Below are 15,940 nucleotides of genomic sequence, written 5' to 3'. Positions count from 1 at the left end.
TGTTGAGGTAATCAGAATAACAAGTCTTCATGTAAAACGTTGAACCTCTTGGAGTCCAGCATTTTAAGACATACTTTGCATATCAGGAAAGTTAGCATGCTAAACATATTTCATTAAAGAAATATAAGTTGGGTGATGATTTTAAAACTCTTCACAAACTATTTTCTCTAATTGATATCCCAATTTAATAAATTCCCTTTTACTTTTGAGTAAATATTTTATTTCCTAGAGCTAGAACAATACTTCCTGTTCCTTCGGGCTGGTTTGGTTTGAAATGTTGCATTTGTTTTACTACGTTGAAAATCATGGTATTCTTATGGTAGAATTTGATAAGTGGTTCTTTGTATAATCAAAATAGAATAGGGACCATATGAAGTAAATCTCTAACTGGTGAGATGTCATTACTTTATTTATATTGTGACCGGGTGAAATCTAAGAATGATCGTGCGTATCATGCTTTTCTGAATGGTAGAAAGTGACTGGTCAACAATATTTGTAAATCTGGGATTTGTTGGGTGTAATAAAGTAATGAACTCTTTGCAAACTATTTTCTTCTAATTACTACTATCCAACTTTAATCAACATACTTTATTCAAAAATAAATACTTTTTTTAGAGTGACGACAGTGGTTCTGATTCCTATGGACCAGTTCGATTTGAATCTTGTGGCATTTGTTTGCTTTGAAAACTTTGGCGTTCTCATAATACAATGTGACAAATGTCTCTTTGTATATTCAAAACAGAATAGAACCCATATCAAAAGTAAACCGGACCGGTGAGCTGTCATTACTTCATTTTTCTAGCGATCGGGTTAAACGCAAGGATGATCGTGTGAGCATCTTGCTTTCTGAATGGTAGGAAGTGACCAGGCAATCTATACCTATTTATAAAGCGAGTAAAATTTTCACCTAATTTTTTTATTTGGTATGTCTTGTGTCATTGACAGGTGGGACTCAGTTCGTCACGAATACGAGTCGGACTAGCCTTTCGTCAATCGGAATTCTAATTGGAATCTGGACAAATCAATCAGAGTCATAATCGGACCCCAGATAAATCAATCGGAATCCCAATCGAATCCTGGACAATCAATGTCTCGCATGATCACAACATGGTTTGTACACGGAGAACGAACACAACGTTGTTGATATTATTGTTTTTTTGATGATGTTACTTAGATTTATTATATTACCCGTAGCAACGCACGGGCATTATGCTAGTAATATTTTCAATTGACTAGTAGAGTACACTACTTAATAAGAAGGGTAATTAACGATGGCAAGTTTGTTACCGTGCCTTTGCTTTAAAAGCAAAAGATCTTCTTGCCTGCAAATTAATCCTTGCAGCACACTATGGACTAGCCTTGAAAGCAAAAAGAATTCCTTTTGAGTTAACATTCTACGGCCCTGCCACTGAAGAATTTAACTGTTGCTTATATTTCAGTTTTGGGGAAATTTTGCCCTTGAGAGTGACCTCGCCGAAATAGGTCAGTTTTGAGGAAGTCTCGCATGTACACCCAAAGCGATCACCGAGAGTAGAATCGCCTGAAGCGTCATCCTATCTATCCTAGCATCTTTTTTTTTTGAGAAGGAAAATGTATTGAGCTTAGCGCATTACATCGGTCTTTTCACAAACAGGACCCAAAGAAAAGGAAAATTACAAAAAAGTCCAAAGCTCCTGTTCATCTTCCTCGAAGCCTTCAGAGATCCGTTCGTCACCGCCGCTGAAGCCGCTTCCCAATCGTCGTCGGGCACTAGAGCCAATCTCCACAAGGTGGAGGCCGCAGAGGAGGGCTTACTTCTAAGCGAATCAGCCGAGTACACTACCTCCCAGGCGCATCGGCCAAATCCCGTACCCACGACGCATCCTTCGTGTAACAGCCCGAAAATTCATATTCAAAAATCATTCGAATTCAAGACCTTTTTTTAAAATCTAATCCCATAAACTCCTTCTTGAGCTCAACTCCTTGTGCGCCTAATCTTCCTCAAACTTAATCATCATTGCCTCTCACACACACTTGAACCAATCAGCATCCCTTTATCTCCTAATCTCTATTTCTCTCTTCATCAAGTGAGCTCACACGTACCCCATCCACACAAACAACAGCACACTTAAGCATGCGCATGCAGCCACTTGTATGCATGCGAGCTTCACAGACCAAACTTTGCACCACTTGCTCTCGAGGACACAGTGGCATCAAGCACGCGCACACTCGGAATAGCGTCGCCGGCGTCTTTTACTTCTTGGCCTCACATGCCCGTCACTTGCGACCACGCGCGCCACCGTTCGCTCTGCCGCACCCGTCACCTCGCCACAGTTCGCTCTGCCGCACCCGTCACCTCGCCACAGTTCGCTCTGCCGCACCCGTCACCTCGCCACAGTTCCCTCTGCCGCACCCGTCACCTCGCCGCAGACCACCGCGCATCCCGCTGCCGGCCTCCAGCGCGCCGCTCCACGCCAACCAGCCCCGCGCACGCGTCGCTGCAGCGCCATCAAGCACGGCACCGCATGAGGCCGCACATGCCCGGCTGCATCCCCATCCCCGGCCTATAAAAAGCGATGCCGAGTTCTCTTCCCCGCCGCGCCATCCAGTGCTCGCTAAGCCTTCCCGCTCCACTAGCTAATCCACCGCTCACAAGAACCGAGAGTCGTCCCCTCGCTCGAGCTGTTCCCGGTGAAGGTGAGACCCATGGCAGCTTCTCTCATCAACTCCACACATCCCCATCGTAGCCTCTTCTCCTGAGCCGAGCTCAACGAAGCTCAGGAAGCCACGGCCATGGCTGCCACGCAGCCGGAGCCGACTTGCACCTCCCATGCTCGAAACTGCCAAACCGGAACCCCGTCAGCCTCCTCTTTCTCCCCATGATCTCAGTTTCTTTTTACGATGGTCGTGCTGCCGTTTGGCAAGCTGCAGAAGCTTCACGTGCCTCCCATGGTGGCCAACGCAGGGAGAACGAAGCCCCTGTATGTCGTGCCTTTTCGGTTCCTTTCTTCTTGGGCCAAGGTGTTAATCACATCTAAAAGCCCAAGTAAAGATAACACATGCTCAGCCCATCACGTACAAACCATGTCCATGATTGGAGGTGATCCATTTTATTTAATCACCACACCCTATATTACACTTCTCGTATTTCACCCACCCAAGCTCCAATTCAATTAATTCTTTTTCCTAAATTTTTCTTCTAAAATCACATACTATCTATTACTCCTATTTTATTTTCTTTCCTTTCGAGCTCATTTTATTTTTTATATGTTGTGCTTGTTTGTGTGCCGTTGTGCCGTTCTCGCTCGTAGCCGACGGAGTGACCGAGGAGGAGAACGCCCAGGAGTTTGGTGGACAGTACCGCGAGCCGGAGTACGCAGAGCAGTACTGCGAGTCGGAGCCCGAGAACGAGTACCGCGAGCAGGAGCTCGACTTTGTGAACGGCAAGTTCAATCTCGCCCTTTGATGCATATTTTGTCCAAGTTTTTATAAACACAACCTATTGGCCTGTTTTATAAAATTGCATATGTTTTGCCTGCTGAAAACATGGTTGGATAGCCACCCCTTGATTTGTTATAACCATTCCTTGACCATCTAGATTAATGTCTGAATGTGATTTGTTTGGACGTTAATCGCTGCTAGAACGCTTAGGACCTTATACACGGTACAACTTGTTTTATAAAAAAAATGCGTGAGTGTGTGTGGGAAGGGAAAACATGGAATTTTCGAAAGATAAGTTTAGACAGGATGGAGGGCACTTCTGTGTGAATTGCCAAATGGTGTGCTCGTGCCCGTGTTGTTGAGCAAGGAAGGGAAATATCCATCTTGTCACAATTAAGGACCGAGTTGGTGTGTCATCTCACCTAACTCCACTATCGTGCAAACCACTCGACCGTTGTATGTTCAACGGCTTAGCATAAACCCCACTAGTTAGTCTGATAGCCATCAGGAGAGCTGAGAGCAATGGATAATCAAGGAGAAGGGATTAGCTCTGTGTGACTTATGCCCCGGTTAAAACCTCCGTGATAGGTCAATGACCCCTTAGTGGATCCCGTGATGGCTAGTCAGGTCTAGCTAAGGTGGGTAATGGCTTTGTTGGGATCTGCGCCGACAATAAGGTGATCGAGTTGCGGTACCCCGCTTGTGGGTAAAGTTGCACACCTCTACAGAGTTAAGAATCTATTCGAATAGCCGTGCCCACGATGCTGGGCGAGTTACGGTGTGGTCACATAACTAGTGTTTCTTCTGGGATTGGATGGGTTGGCGTGAGTTGTTTTGGATAAGTGTCCGGCAGCTGTGCCGTGTGCTACGGCGGATGAGGAGTCCGGTAGCAACTTAAAACTGGGATCCTGTGTGGATCAACCCTACGTGCTACTCAGTGCAAGATAATGGCTTTGAAAACCCCTTTCTGTCAAATAAACCTCTGCATAAATATTAGCTTTCCGTAAATTAAGCCCTAGCCTTATCCTTGATTTATCTTGTGCATTATATTATATTTATACCGCCTCCATGGGTGTGGTTGGACTTGCTGAGTACGTTTGCACTCACCACATTCTTAATTTTTACAGAGGAAGATCCCGACTTTGTTCCCGAAGACGTTGAGTAGGAGTCCGTCCTGCACCCAACCTTGCCTGTGGATAGGGTCACCGGCAGAAAGTTCCGTATGGCGCAAGACTCTGATGACCCCCTCTTCGTAGTTAATATCGTTGTGTGGGTGTTAGTTGTTATCCTCACGGTAGTGGCGCTTCACTGCCCACTTCCGCGTAGAGTTGTACGGTGATGTACCATCTAATGTAATAAAAGTGTTATCAGCCTCCTGTGACTGATATTGTATCACTTTTAAGTCTTCTCTTATGAGGGGACGCATCACTTCGATTCCACCGCCGGCAACCCGAGCAAAGCTCCGATTTTCACCAAAGATCATCTTCCTCGAGATTAACATGGTCAACAACATCATCACCTGAAGAAGACGACGATGCGCCGTCCCTCGACTCCTGGACAGGTCTCCCCAGCCTCTTCGTTGACGTCGGAGTAGATCGCCATCGGAGAACGGAAGAGGCTGGGAGAAATTATTCCGCTGCGCCGCCTTCGCTTCCGCATCGCCGGCGTCGCCAGGAAAACCAAGTCGCAGAGGAGCCACACTCCTTCGGCAAAACCTAACTCCACCGCCAAACATCGACGGCGAGCAAACCCTAGACCTAGGTGGACTCGACTAAGATCATACGAAGACAGATGATCTGTTGAAGAGACGGACCCCCGCTCCTCGTCACCACCGGCAGCGAGGCCGGAGGCGAGGGAACGGGGGCCGCAAATGGTGGCGGCGGCGGCATCGCCCCTCGGCTCCTTTCTTTCGCGAGAGGCAGGGTTAGACCTGTGGTCGCGCATCTATCCTAGCATCATCAATAGCATGAAGAAACGCCACATGTATCATGTATGGTTTCAGTCGGGGTGGTTATTCGGGAGGAACCGAACCGATCGGTTCGGTTTCTCGGTTCTTACAGAAGTTCGGTTCCTAGAAAATAGGAACCGAACGGTTCTTTTTACAAGCAAGAACCGAGCAAGTTCGGGTTCGGTTAGTTCGGTTCGGTACCGGTACTAACTGAATTAACCGAGATGCCATGAGTTGCTGTGAGGAAGAAGGACCATCCGCCGTCGCCCCATCCGTGGTTGCGCCGCCGCGCCCTGGGGTCGCACTTTGCCGCCGACGTCCACGCCTTGTAGCCACCTACCGTGGCCCGTGGATGCGCCTCCGAGCCGTCGATTCGGGGCCGAATGTTGCCGCCACCGTCCCCGCTCCGCGGCCGCATGCCATGGCCCGTGGCTGCACCGCCGCGGCAGCTTGCCTCCTCGCCTGGCGCGGTCGGCGACCGCCGAGCGCTGCTGCGGGGGTGGGGGACGGGGGTGGAGGCGGACGGGGACAGGGGCGGTGGCCAGAGGCCCGTAGGAGGTCGGTGTCGGGGGAGATGCGGCGGCCGGTGGGAGCTGGGACGCCGGACGCGCACCGCGCAGAGGGGATGGACGCGCACCGCGCGCGCAGGGGAGGGGACCGAGTGGCGCGCCGGCGCGGCGAGGGGGCCGGCGACGGGGGTTGGGGTGGGGGCCTGGGGGGCGGCGGCTCGGGTGGGTGTGTCCGTGGAGGCGTGGACGGCAGGGGAGGGGGCCGGCGCACGGTGAAGGCTGAAGGAGAGTAGAGATTAGGGTTTATAGTTGGGCCGGCTTAGATTGGGTCTAAATGGGCCAAATTTCGGTTCTTCGGGGGAACTGAGCCCAAGAACCGAATATACTGAGGAAGTTCGGTTCCTCTGATCATGGAATCGAACAGGAACCGAACTTCTTCGGTTCCGGTTCTCGGTATATTCGGTTCGGTTCTCGGGTTTTGTTGCCCAGCCCGAGGTTTCAGGCTTTGAGCTTCAGCTAACATTAAAAAAAAAAGAGTGTGTCTAAACTATAAAACCGTCAGGCCACAGGTGGTGAAACGCAAATGTTTGCCGATTCATGGTCACGAGTTGTCGGACGCTGCTTCTGACTTGCTGGCCCAACAGGCTCCTTATCTGGTCCCACGTGTCAGAGCGCTGCTCACCTGCTCTCCTCGCTCCACTTTTCCCCCTTTCGAACAGCTCTGCTCTGCTCCGGGCGGCAGGGAACCGAAAAGGCCGGCGCTGGCTTTCCGGTTTGACTTCCCAGAAGAGGAGGAGCAAGGCCCGAGGGCGTTTGGTCCGCCGGCGCCGGCAGCGACGCGGCGGTTCTTGGTGGAGCAGCTACCTGACGGCCGGGCTTTTTTTTTTGTGAGCAGCTGACGGCCGGGCTTGGTAGGCAGGGCAGCTGGGCTGGCTGCTCTTGTTTGTTTCGGTTCCAACCACGGCACGGTACTAGGAGTCTAGGAGTACCCTGTGGCAGAGTAGGTTAGTTCTCGTCTCTCTCGTTTCCAACTCCATTTCGAATTGGTCCTTGTTTAGTTGTAAAAACTTTCTGAATTTTAGTACTGTAGTATTTTTGTTTATATTTGGTAATTATTATCCGATTATGGATTAACTAGGTTTAAAAGATTCATCTCGCAAATTACAGACAAAATGTGTAATTAGTTATTTTGTTTAGCTACATTTAATACTTCATGTATGCGTTCAAAGATTCGATGTGATGGAGAATTTTATAAAATTTTAGAATTTTGGATGCAACTAAACAAGGGCTCGATGTGTAATACTAGTAGCAAAAAGGTGGGATTTGACTTGGTATATATAGGGTATAAACTGTACCAATAGTACTTTGCAATGGAAAGTATTACTAATTGACAGGGTCCTGTCGTTACATGTATAATGGTGCAGACAGCTGCTATCAAAAAGTATATTGAACAGTGCTCGCAGACAGTAAATAGATAATTTGTACAATGTGGTGTTTATTTGACTATATTTAATGAATATTTATCCATGATCTTTGTGTACATTTTTATTGGTTCTTTGAAATAATTGAGATCAATCAAAAGAAGATGAACATGAAATAAGAAAACCACTACACCCACCCACGAGCCCACAGCATCTTGCAGCCCAATCTTATCTCGTCTTGGTCTGCAATCTTATCTCTGCGTCGTCCTCCTGTGATCCGCTCCTATGTCTCTCATCATTAACTCGGCGCGCGGCATGGAGGCCAGCTCTGCCCGACTTAGCGCGCAACGTACGAGCAGCAGGCTGCAGCGAGTGGAGCGGCTGTCGGCAACCGTGGCGTGGGCGAAGAAGTTGGCCGCGGGTGAAGCTCATCGCGGTTAGCTCGGCATGGAGGCCGGGACTGGCACGGTACCCCCACCTCTGTCAGGCACGGCTACGCGGCAAGGCGCGACGAGCGCGAGCGGAGCGGAAGCTATTTGCCCATTGAATCGGGAGTGGGAGCAGGGCTCGCAGGGGAACCGTCGCCGCCATCATCTTCTTGCAACTGCTGATATAGTGGGGCGCCGAGCCGTCGTTTCTACTCGAACAACGAGCCGAGGCCGTCGCCTCAGGAGTGGACGACCAAAGCCACCTCTTTTCGGTTTACTCTCAAAAATCACAATAACCGCTAATAGATGGCATAATAATACCATTGTACATGCTCTTATGCGTCAAATTTTCAAGCTTACAAAGCGTTTGGGACAACTTTTATGAGGTGAGATTGTTGAGTTCGAATTTTGTAGGTCATATAAAAGGTATTTCTGATAGTGAAGGGAATGATGCTAGCTAATCCAGTGGCTGATCACTGGTGAAGACCAGGCGGGTCACAGGCAGTCAGGCACACACATACTTCTAATGTTGACACATCAACGTCATAGGCATGCAGTTTCTTCACGGCATCAGTATTATTACCGCCGACACCTACACCAGATGAATATATGATGCTTTGCATTGCTACCCCTCCTACTGTTAACGACCAAAATTGGCACAGGTCGAACAGACCGGTTTGACCAGTGTCTATGAGCGGTCTGACCGGTCTGGACCATGTAGCCGGTCTGGCATCCCTGATCGATCTGACCGGTGGGTCAGACCGGTCTACCTAGAATCCGAGTAGAATTAGGACTCTTGTAGATTTAGATCTGTAAAAGGATTCCTTGCGGAATAAGTCCACCCCACCCTATAAATATAAAGGGTCATGGCCGATTGAGGAGTATCCAATCGATCAATTAATACAATTTTTATCTTTTTATTTTCTCTTGCCCTAGCTTTTCCAATCTACTACTTGCTATTCCTTCTTCGTCTCTACGTCGATTGAGGGCATTCTAGGTGGCCTGCCGACCTTAGAACAACCCTACGTGTGCCTGCCCTGACGGGTCTTCCCGGGCTAACGTTTGTAGGTTCTTCGTCGTTCTCGCCAGTGGCGACTGATTTGGCCGCTCGCTATAACCGGTCTGTGCGGCGGCGCTGCAACACGCGACTCTGCTCGCTGCACGATCGAGTGCGTTCGTGTGTTGACTCTAGATTTGCGTCAACATACTTTTTGGCGACTCCACTGGGGATAGAATCAATCGGCTGCCATGGCCGTTAAAATTCCTAAACCTAATGATGTTGATGCCGCCAACATCAAAAGGTCGACTGTTCAGCAACTTTCGACCAAACATCAGAAGGTTCTTGATGACATCCAAAAGAAGATCAGAGAAGAGAAGGAGATGCAGAAGCTGGAGGAAGAAGCCATGAAGCAGTACATCTCGCACTTCTCCATCGACCGTCAAGGGAAGGGTACACCGGATTCCGCCTTCGATGCTTTTTAGTTTGATGTACAATTTAATGAGAACGAACAGCCAGAAATAGCTAATGCTATAGATGATGCTGTTTCTTTTCATGTTAATAATAAATTGGAATTTATTGGTCAAAATATTCATACTATATTTGATGATCGATTTAGCCGGATAGAATCACATCTTGGTATGAAACCTATCGGTAGTGATAACAATGCATCTACATCTAATACCGATAGGGCAATGGATGGTTCGGCTAATTACAAAAGTCCAACTAATAATGCTTTAGTAATTAATTCGGCTAGCCAGCATAACCGAATTAATTATAATTCAGCATCTCATGTAAATGTGCCACATGGGGCAGCAAGTTCGTTGCAGTATTCTACACCGCCGAACTTTGCTCAGTATCATGGCACACCTAATGTAACTCGGCCTATGGCCGATGATTTTGGATCTGGCAGTATTAAAGATGAAGTGATTAAAATCTTTAGACAAACTTTTGGTATAGATCCAAAAGAAAAATGTAGATCATATAAAAAACCATAGCGTGAAGAATATGAGCATGTTGCATATCCACATGGTTTTAGAATTCCTGAATTTGTTAAATTCACTGGTGATGATAGTAGAACTACATTAGAGCATATCGGCCAATTTATTATACAATGTGCTGAAACTAGTAATAGTGATATTTAAAATTGAGATTATTTCTTTTGTCTCTATCGGGTGCTGCATTTACTTGGTTTATTTCATTGCCACCCAATTCAGTTCGCACATGGGCCGATTTAGAGCAAAAATTCCATGATTATTTCTTTAATGGTGAAACTGAATTAAAATTGTCACATCTTACATTGTTAAGCAAAAGATACATGAAGGTGTTACTGAATATATTAGAAGATTTAGAGATATTAAAAACCGATGCTATAGTTTGACAATTTCTGATAGAGATTTGGTTTTTTTGCGGGTTTACTCGATTTTCATAAAGAAAAGCTAGATGGACAAGAATTTTTAGATGTTAGTCAAGTTCTGCAAAAGGCTCTGGCTAATGAAAGCCGAGCTAAAGAAACTTTGCAAAAGTCCAATGGAAAGCCTAATCGTCCTGTTTATATTCTTGGTTGTGAATCAAATTGTTCGGACGATGAAGGTAAGAATGTTTATGATGCTGAATTTGCTTGACCTTCTAATGATAAATCTTGTACTTGCGGTTCTCTCAAGTCGATTCAGAAAAATCGGCAAGATAATATTAAGTTTACTTTTGATGTATCCAAATGTGATCACATATTTGATGAGTTAAATAGATTAGGATGCATCAAATTGTCTCATACTATTCCTCCGCTTGAGGAATTAAAGTGGCATGCTTATTGCAAATGGCACAATTCATTTTCTCATGCAACCAATGATTGCAATGTGTTTAGAAGGCAAATTCAATCGGCCGTTAATAAAGGACGATTGGTTGTTCCACAAATGCAAATTGACAACAATCATTTCCCTGTACATATTGTTGAATTACAAAATCCTAAAGTTCTAATTCGGCCAAATCAATTCGAATCAACAAAGGGGAAGGATGTGATCATTGGTAAACTAAGATCTGAACAGAAGAAGAAATCCCTCAAAGCTTCATCAAGAAATTCAACACTCGGGGGGCAGGATCAGAAGAAAGGCGGCATGTCTGTACAGACTGGTCTGATCGGTCCCTTTGGAAGTTCAGGGCTCGGGGGGGTACGAGCGGCGAAAAAAGGACGGGTCTGCACAGACCGGTCTAACCGGTCTGGAGACCGGTCTGACCCGTCATTCTGAGAGCTCTGGAAAAAATTCCAGAAACACCAAAAAGAAAAGGCCGAGTTTCAAGCAACTCTTGGCCAAGTATGAGGAGAAAGGAGCAACTTAGAAACAGAAGCAACGACCAGATCAAGCTAAACATACAAATCCATCATCGGAGCATCGTGAGCAATCGGCTTCTCATGTGCAACAAGGTAATAATGCTTTTGCGCCATATTCATTTGGTGGGCCGGTTGCTCCATGGTTCTGGTCGTATCCACACACCTTTGAATTATAGTAGAATATATATGCGTCCATACTTTATTCAATATTCTTCTACATATCTAAGTTATGGTGTCTTTCAAAGACCGATTATTGCTAGCGATAATCTAGTCAAAAGCAAACCTAATTGAGGCCAAGATGGTGAGAAGGATGTGAAGCAAGATAACCAGTATTTACAGCCGAGGTGGTGTCCCTCAGGCTTGTCTCACACCCAAAAGAGAAGGCTACAGCGGATGCGCAAGGAGTCCATGGAACAGCAAGCGGAGGTTATACCAGCAATGTTGGCGACCATGAAACAGGTATGGAGGGCTAAGCAAGTTGTTTCGTTGTTAGCTTGGAGAAGAAGCAAGATACGACCGATAGAATTTATTGCCCTCAGAACAAAATATGGCCCATGTATGTTTATCATCGCCCTTAGACAATTTTGGTCCAGAGGCTTGTTTTTGGCATGCTAGCATCACCAAAAAATAGGGGGGGCATATGTTGACGACCAAAATTGGCACATGTCGAATAGACCGATCTGATCAGTGCCTACAAGCGGTCTGACCGGTCTGGACCATGTAGCCGGTCTGGCAACCCGACCGGTCTGACCGGTGGGTCTGACCGGTTGTTGGCGGTCGATATCAGTGATTTTCGCCGCCAACGCTTCGCCTGATTTCATGAAATATGGGCCATAACCATACCATAACCATTATTACTAATGAGTTCCTTAAGTTTTGGTGTTTATTTGACTTCAGGAACAACATATCCAAAATTGACCCAAAACGGACACTGTTTGGACCGGAAGGCCCGAATCCAGCCGACCGGCATACTTTCTGTGGAATCTTGGCATGAGATTTTACCAGTATCATCCAAAGGGAGAAATCAAGCCATTCCAATGGGTAGTTTCCCAGAATGCAGGAGTTGGAATCGGAAGGCGTGAACCCTTAGGCAAAACGGAGGAATTCTGTGCCATGATTAGAGCACAAGATAACTACCCATCCAGGAGTGATCTCCAGCCGTTGAGGAGCGTGTCGGTGCAACAGAGGGCCGAAAAGCTTACAGAACCAGGCCACCCGGCCTAGGAAATGTCGGTTGAGCAAACCGCCTTTTGCACCGACCTCCAGAGAGCATCAGGAGCATCGAATCGAAGGCGGTGGACAGGTGGCGTGAGTCCTAGGCCGGCCGGCCGGCCTAAGGGAGGCCGCCCGGCCTGAATCTGTAATGCCACATGTCCAGCCTTCGCGTGGAAGTCAAGCACCGCCTCTACACTAGCGTACAACCGGCGCTACTTGAAATTCCAGCCCAGAACTGACCATAGAGCACTATATATAGACTCCCTCACCTCACTTGAAGCCACGGTGAATTGGAGCAAGTCCAAGGTGAAGCTTAGCGCTCCACATATCTTGGAAAATAGGGAGAGAGGTGTTGGCACTCCTTAAGTACCCATTTTATCCCTTGTTTATCCTTAATAATGGCATGAATTTAATATCAAAATCACTAACCGTCCTAACCCCGGCCTAATTATTGGTCATTTTCACATTTGCACATATATTTTGGAGGAACTTCGTTTTTGCAGGGTTTTGGCCTATTTTAGAGCATGAAATGATGAGGCCCGTGATCGAGCGCCAACATGGAGAAAGACGAAGGCCAAAGCCCAAAGGAAGGACCAAAGCCCATGTTGATTCGAAGCCCATCCATGCACATCCATCCTCCAAGAGAGCCTAAAGGACCAAGCCCACGAAGATGAGATCAAGAAACTTTGGGATTAAGCAAAGCAAATGAAGATTTAAGGAAGGATTCCCTATCCCATCCTTTCCTCGAAGATATCTCCAAGATAACGACGTCCAAAGGGGTGCAATCGTGAAGGACATAAACTCTAGAAGATGCGAGGAGTCTACACGCGAAAAATGAGACCGAGGCGGGCCCGAAAGAGGGTAGGCCGGCCGGCCTAGGCCCATGGGGCCGACCGGCCTAGCCCGTTTCCGAGGCGGTTCGGCCTCCCCTTCGACCGGTGGCTTCCTCGGCTTATAAATAGCTCGCACCTTATTCAACTCGGGGCATCCATCCACCCAGAACTCGACGAAAACCTAGGGCTAAGACCGGAGGGAGACGACGGCCGCCGCAAGTCTTCGAAGTTGTCTAGGAGATGGCTTAGGCCACCCCTAGCCGCCATGGCCTCCCTGCGTGGTTGTGCCATGGTGGAGTTCATGAGCTAGTTGGAGTCGTCAATGGTGTATACGCGGTGGTGACGATCCAAACGAATCTATTATGTGAGTAATGTATTCATGTCATCCGATCTATTCAGCGATCATGTCTATCCTCTTTGATTTGTTCTTGCCTTGGGTACACTTATTCCTAGATCTATTTTCGAGATAGATTGCATGGTGTGTTCTTGTAGCTATGGTGGCTAGGAGTTCATACCGGATCTACCCAAGGAGGTTCGACACTAGCGTGCTTCTGGGTGCCCTTGTCCAAAGGGAGTGTCGTGACAGGGCGTGGCCTGAGTAGGGGGTTCCCGAGGGGTCGGATTGGAGGTTTTGGTTTAAAGAGGCTTTGGATGAGATGCATGTTGTGCTTACTCGTTTAGCTAGAACTACAACTAGAATGTGTGTGATAGGTTTAGTCATGCCTTCGGTCATGCTTTATCATTACCGATGTTCATGGATGAGATCAACCTTTGTACATCACTCATATCTATCAAAAGTTTACCCTTTATATGCAATCAATGCTTCATGTTAGGATAGATCCGTTAGATTAGATGGAAAACCTTAGGTAGTTCATTGTTGATCCACGGATTGATAAATCTTGGGGGAATACTCTAAGGGAAAAGCTACCATGATCCGTGCGCTTGCGATATATAAATTGGGGCGCTAAGGAGCGTCAACAAGCTTTTCTGGCACCGTTGCCGGGGATCGGCAACTCGAACCCTAAGGCGATCTATCTAGTTTTTTTGGGACTAACCCTAATTTTTATTATTGCATATACCCTTGTTTTCTTGCTTGTGTCCTTGAAAGCAGGTGGAAAAAGCTAGACACCAAACTTGGACTTCGAGAAGTCCATAGTCCACTTCAACAAATTTCAACAATCAGCAACAAGATGATCGAGGAACCTCGACATGGAACATCGACAACATCCATATGATCATGACGGCAACATCAAGATTCACTCTTTAGTGGTAGGCGCTAACTTTTGTTAGTGGCCCAGCATCCGCTATCGAGTCCCCACTCCCCAAAGCAAAAGATGATAAATAAGGTACGCCGCCGTGTCAATTGATTTTAAAGACTGATGTTTTTGGAAAGAATTGTTTGTTCAAGCAATAGGTATGAAGCATGCCCTTGAAGAAAATCGTGCGATCATCATCATCTATGAAGTGTTACTGTTGTGATGAGTTTTTCGTCCAAGATCAGAGAAGTACCATGAGCAAATAATAGATTATTTTGAAGCTCCATCAAGTCTTCTTTCCAAAGGATCAAGAACCGTCAACTTTGGAGATCGGTGTGAAGAGTTATGGTAAAATCTTTCAACGCTGCGCGTTCTGAAATCCCTCTGGACAGATTGCAGCGCCGTAATAAAACAAGCATAACTCCTTTATCCGAAGTCCAATTGGGGCGAATAACCACTTTTTGGAAAGATAATTTGATGCACCTTACAATGGAGCAGAAGTTTGGTGCATGCTCTGCACTGGATGAAGGGGAATTTAACGAGGACAGAGGCAGTAGCAACCGACGAAGAAGGTGATGATGATGTCAAAGGATGATTGGAAGGTACACAAAAGATGATGATTTGAAGTTGACCAAAGCTAGAGGAAACAAGATTAGAAGAACCACGACACCACCTATCTTCTCCAGTGGGATGCTCGATATACTTCTAATCGAGTGATGCTATCAAGGAAGGAAACCGTTCGGATCATCAACACGAAGCACAGGAGCATCTTCGATCCCGACACCTTAGGCAAAGCAAGAACCATGGAGACAGACTATTGGAGCCATGATACTCACGGGTGAATTAATGGTGATAACCTTGAAGCCAAGGATGCACAACACTACGCTCCAAAGACCACATGATCGAGATCATTAACATCTTCGGATGAATTCACAAGAAGATATTGTTCTCATCAATGTCCAGCTCGACCTCAGAAGCAAATAGCGGCATATTTTTGGATATTCAAAATCTCCACGAAGTTCCCGTTCCAATGAATCAAGAACCAAGTCAATCAGAGATTCCTACAAGCGGGTATGGCCGAAACATTGAAGGTTGTGCACTCTGAAAATTTCTGGACAGCACGCAGCGCCAAAAGTGAAACGGGCATAACTCCCTCGTTTGGACATGGTTTAAGATGAATGACCACTTGTTGGAAAGGTAATTTCATAAACATTTCAATAGATCTATATTTTGGTATATGTTCTGTTGAGTATACAGGAGAGATTCCACAAAGAAGAGGTAGAAGCAACGCGATGAGAACAAGATAGAGAAGATGACGATGACAACAATGAAGGGGAGCTTGGGCGATGCTTTCATCAAGCGTACATGATAAAATTCAGAGGCTTGGAGCAGAGGAAGAACCCCAATGACATTGGCAAATGAAGACACAAGCGGTCGACTTTCGACAAATGAAGATGTTGCAAGCAAACCACGATGGATTACAAGAGGCGACATCAAGCTGCATGGACACTTCGGATTCTCGCACGAAGGACCATTGCTTCACATCAATGAGAAGGTATGTGAGAAAGTCAAGCTCTATGACTT

This window comes from Panicum virgatum, chromosome 7K (assembly GCF_016808335.1).
Source record: "Panicum virgatum strain AP13 chromosome 7K, P.virgatum_v5, whole genome shotgun sequence".
NCBI lineage: Eukaryota > Viridiplantae > Streptophyta > Magnoliopsida > Poales > Poaceae > Panicum > Panicum virgatum.
The sequence above is the reverse complement of the archived record's forward strand: the minus strand, read 5'-3'. Positions refer to the sequence as shown.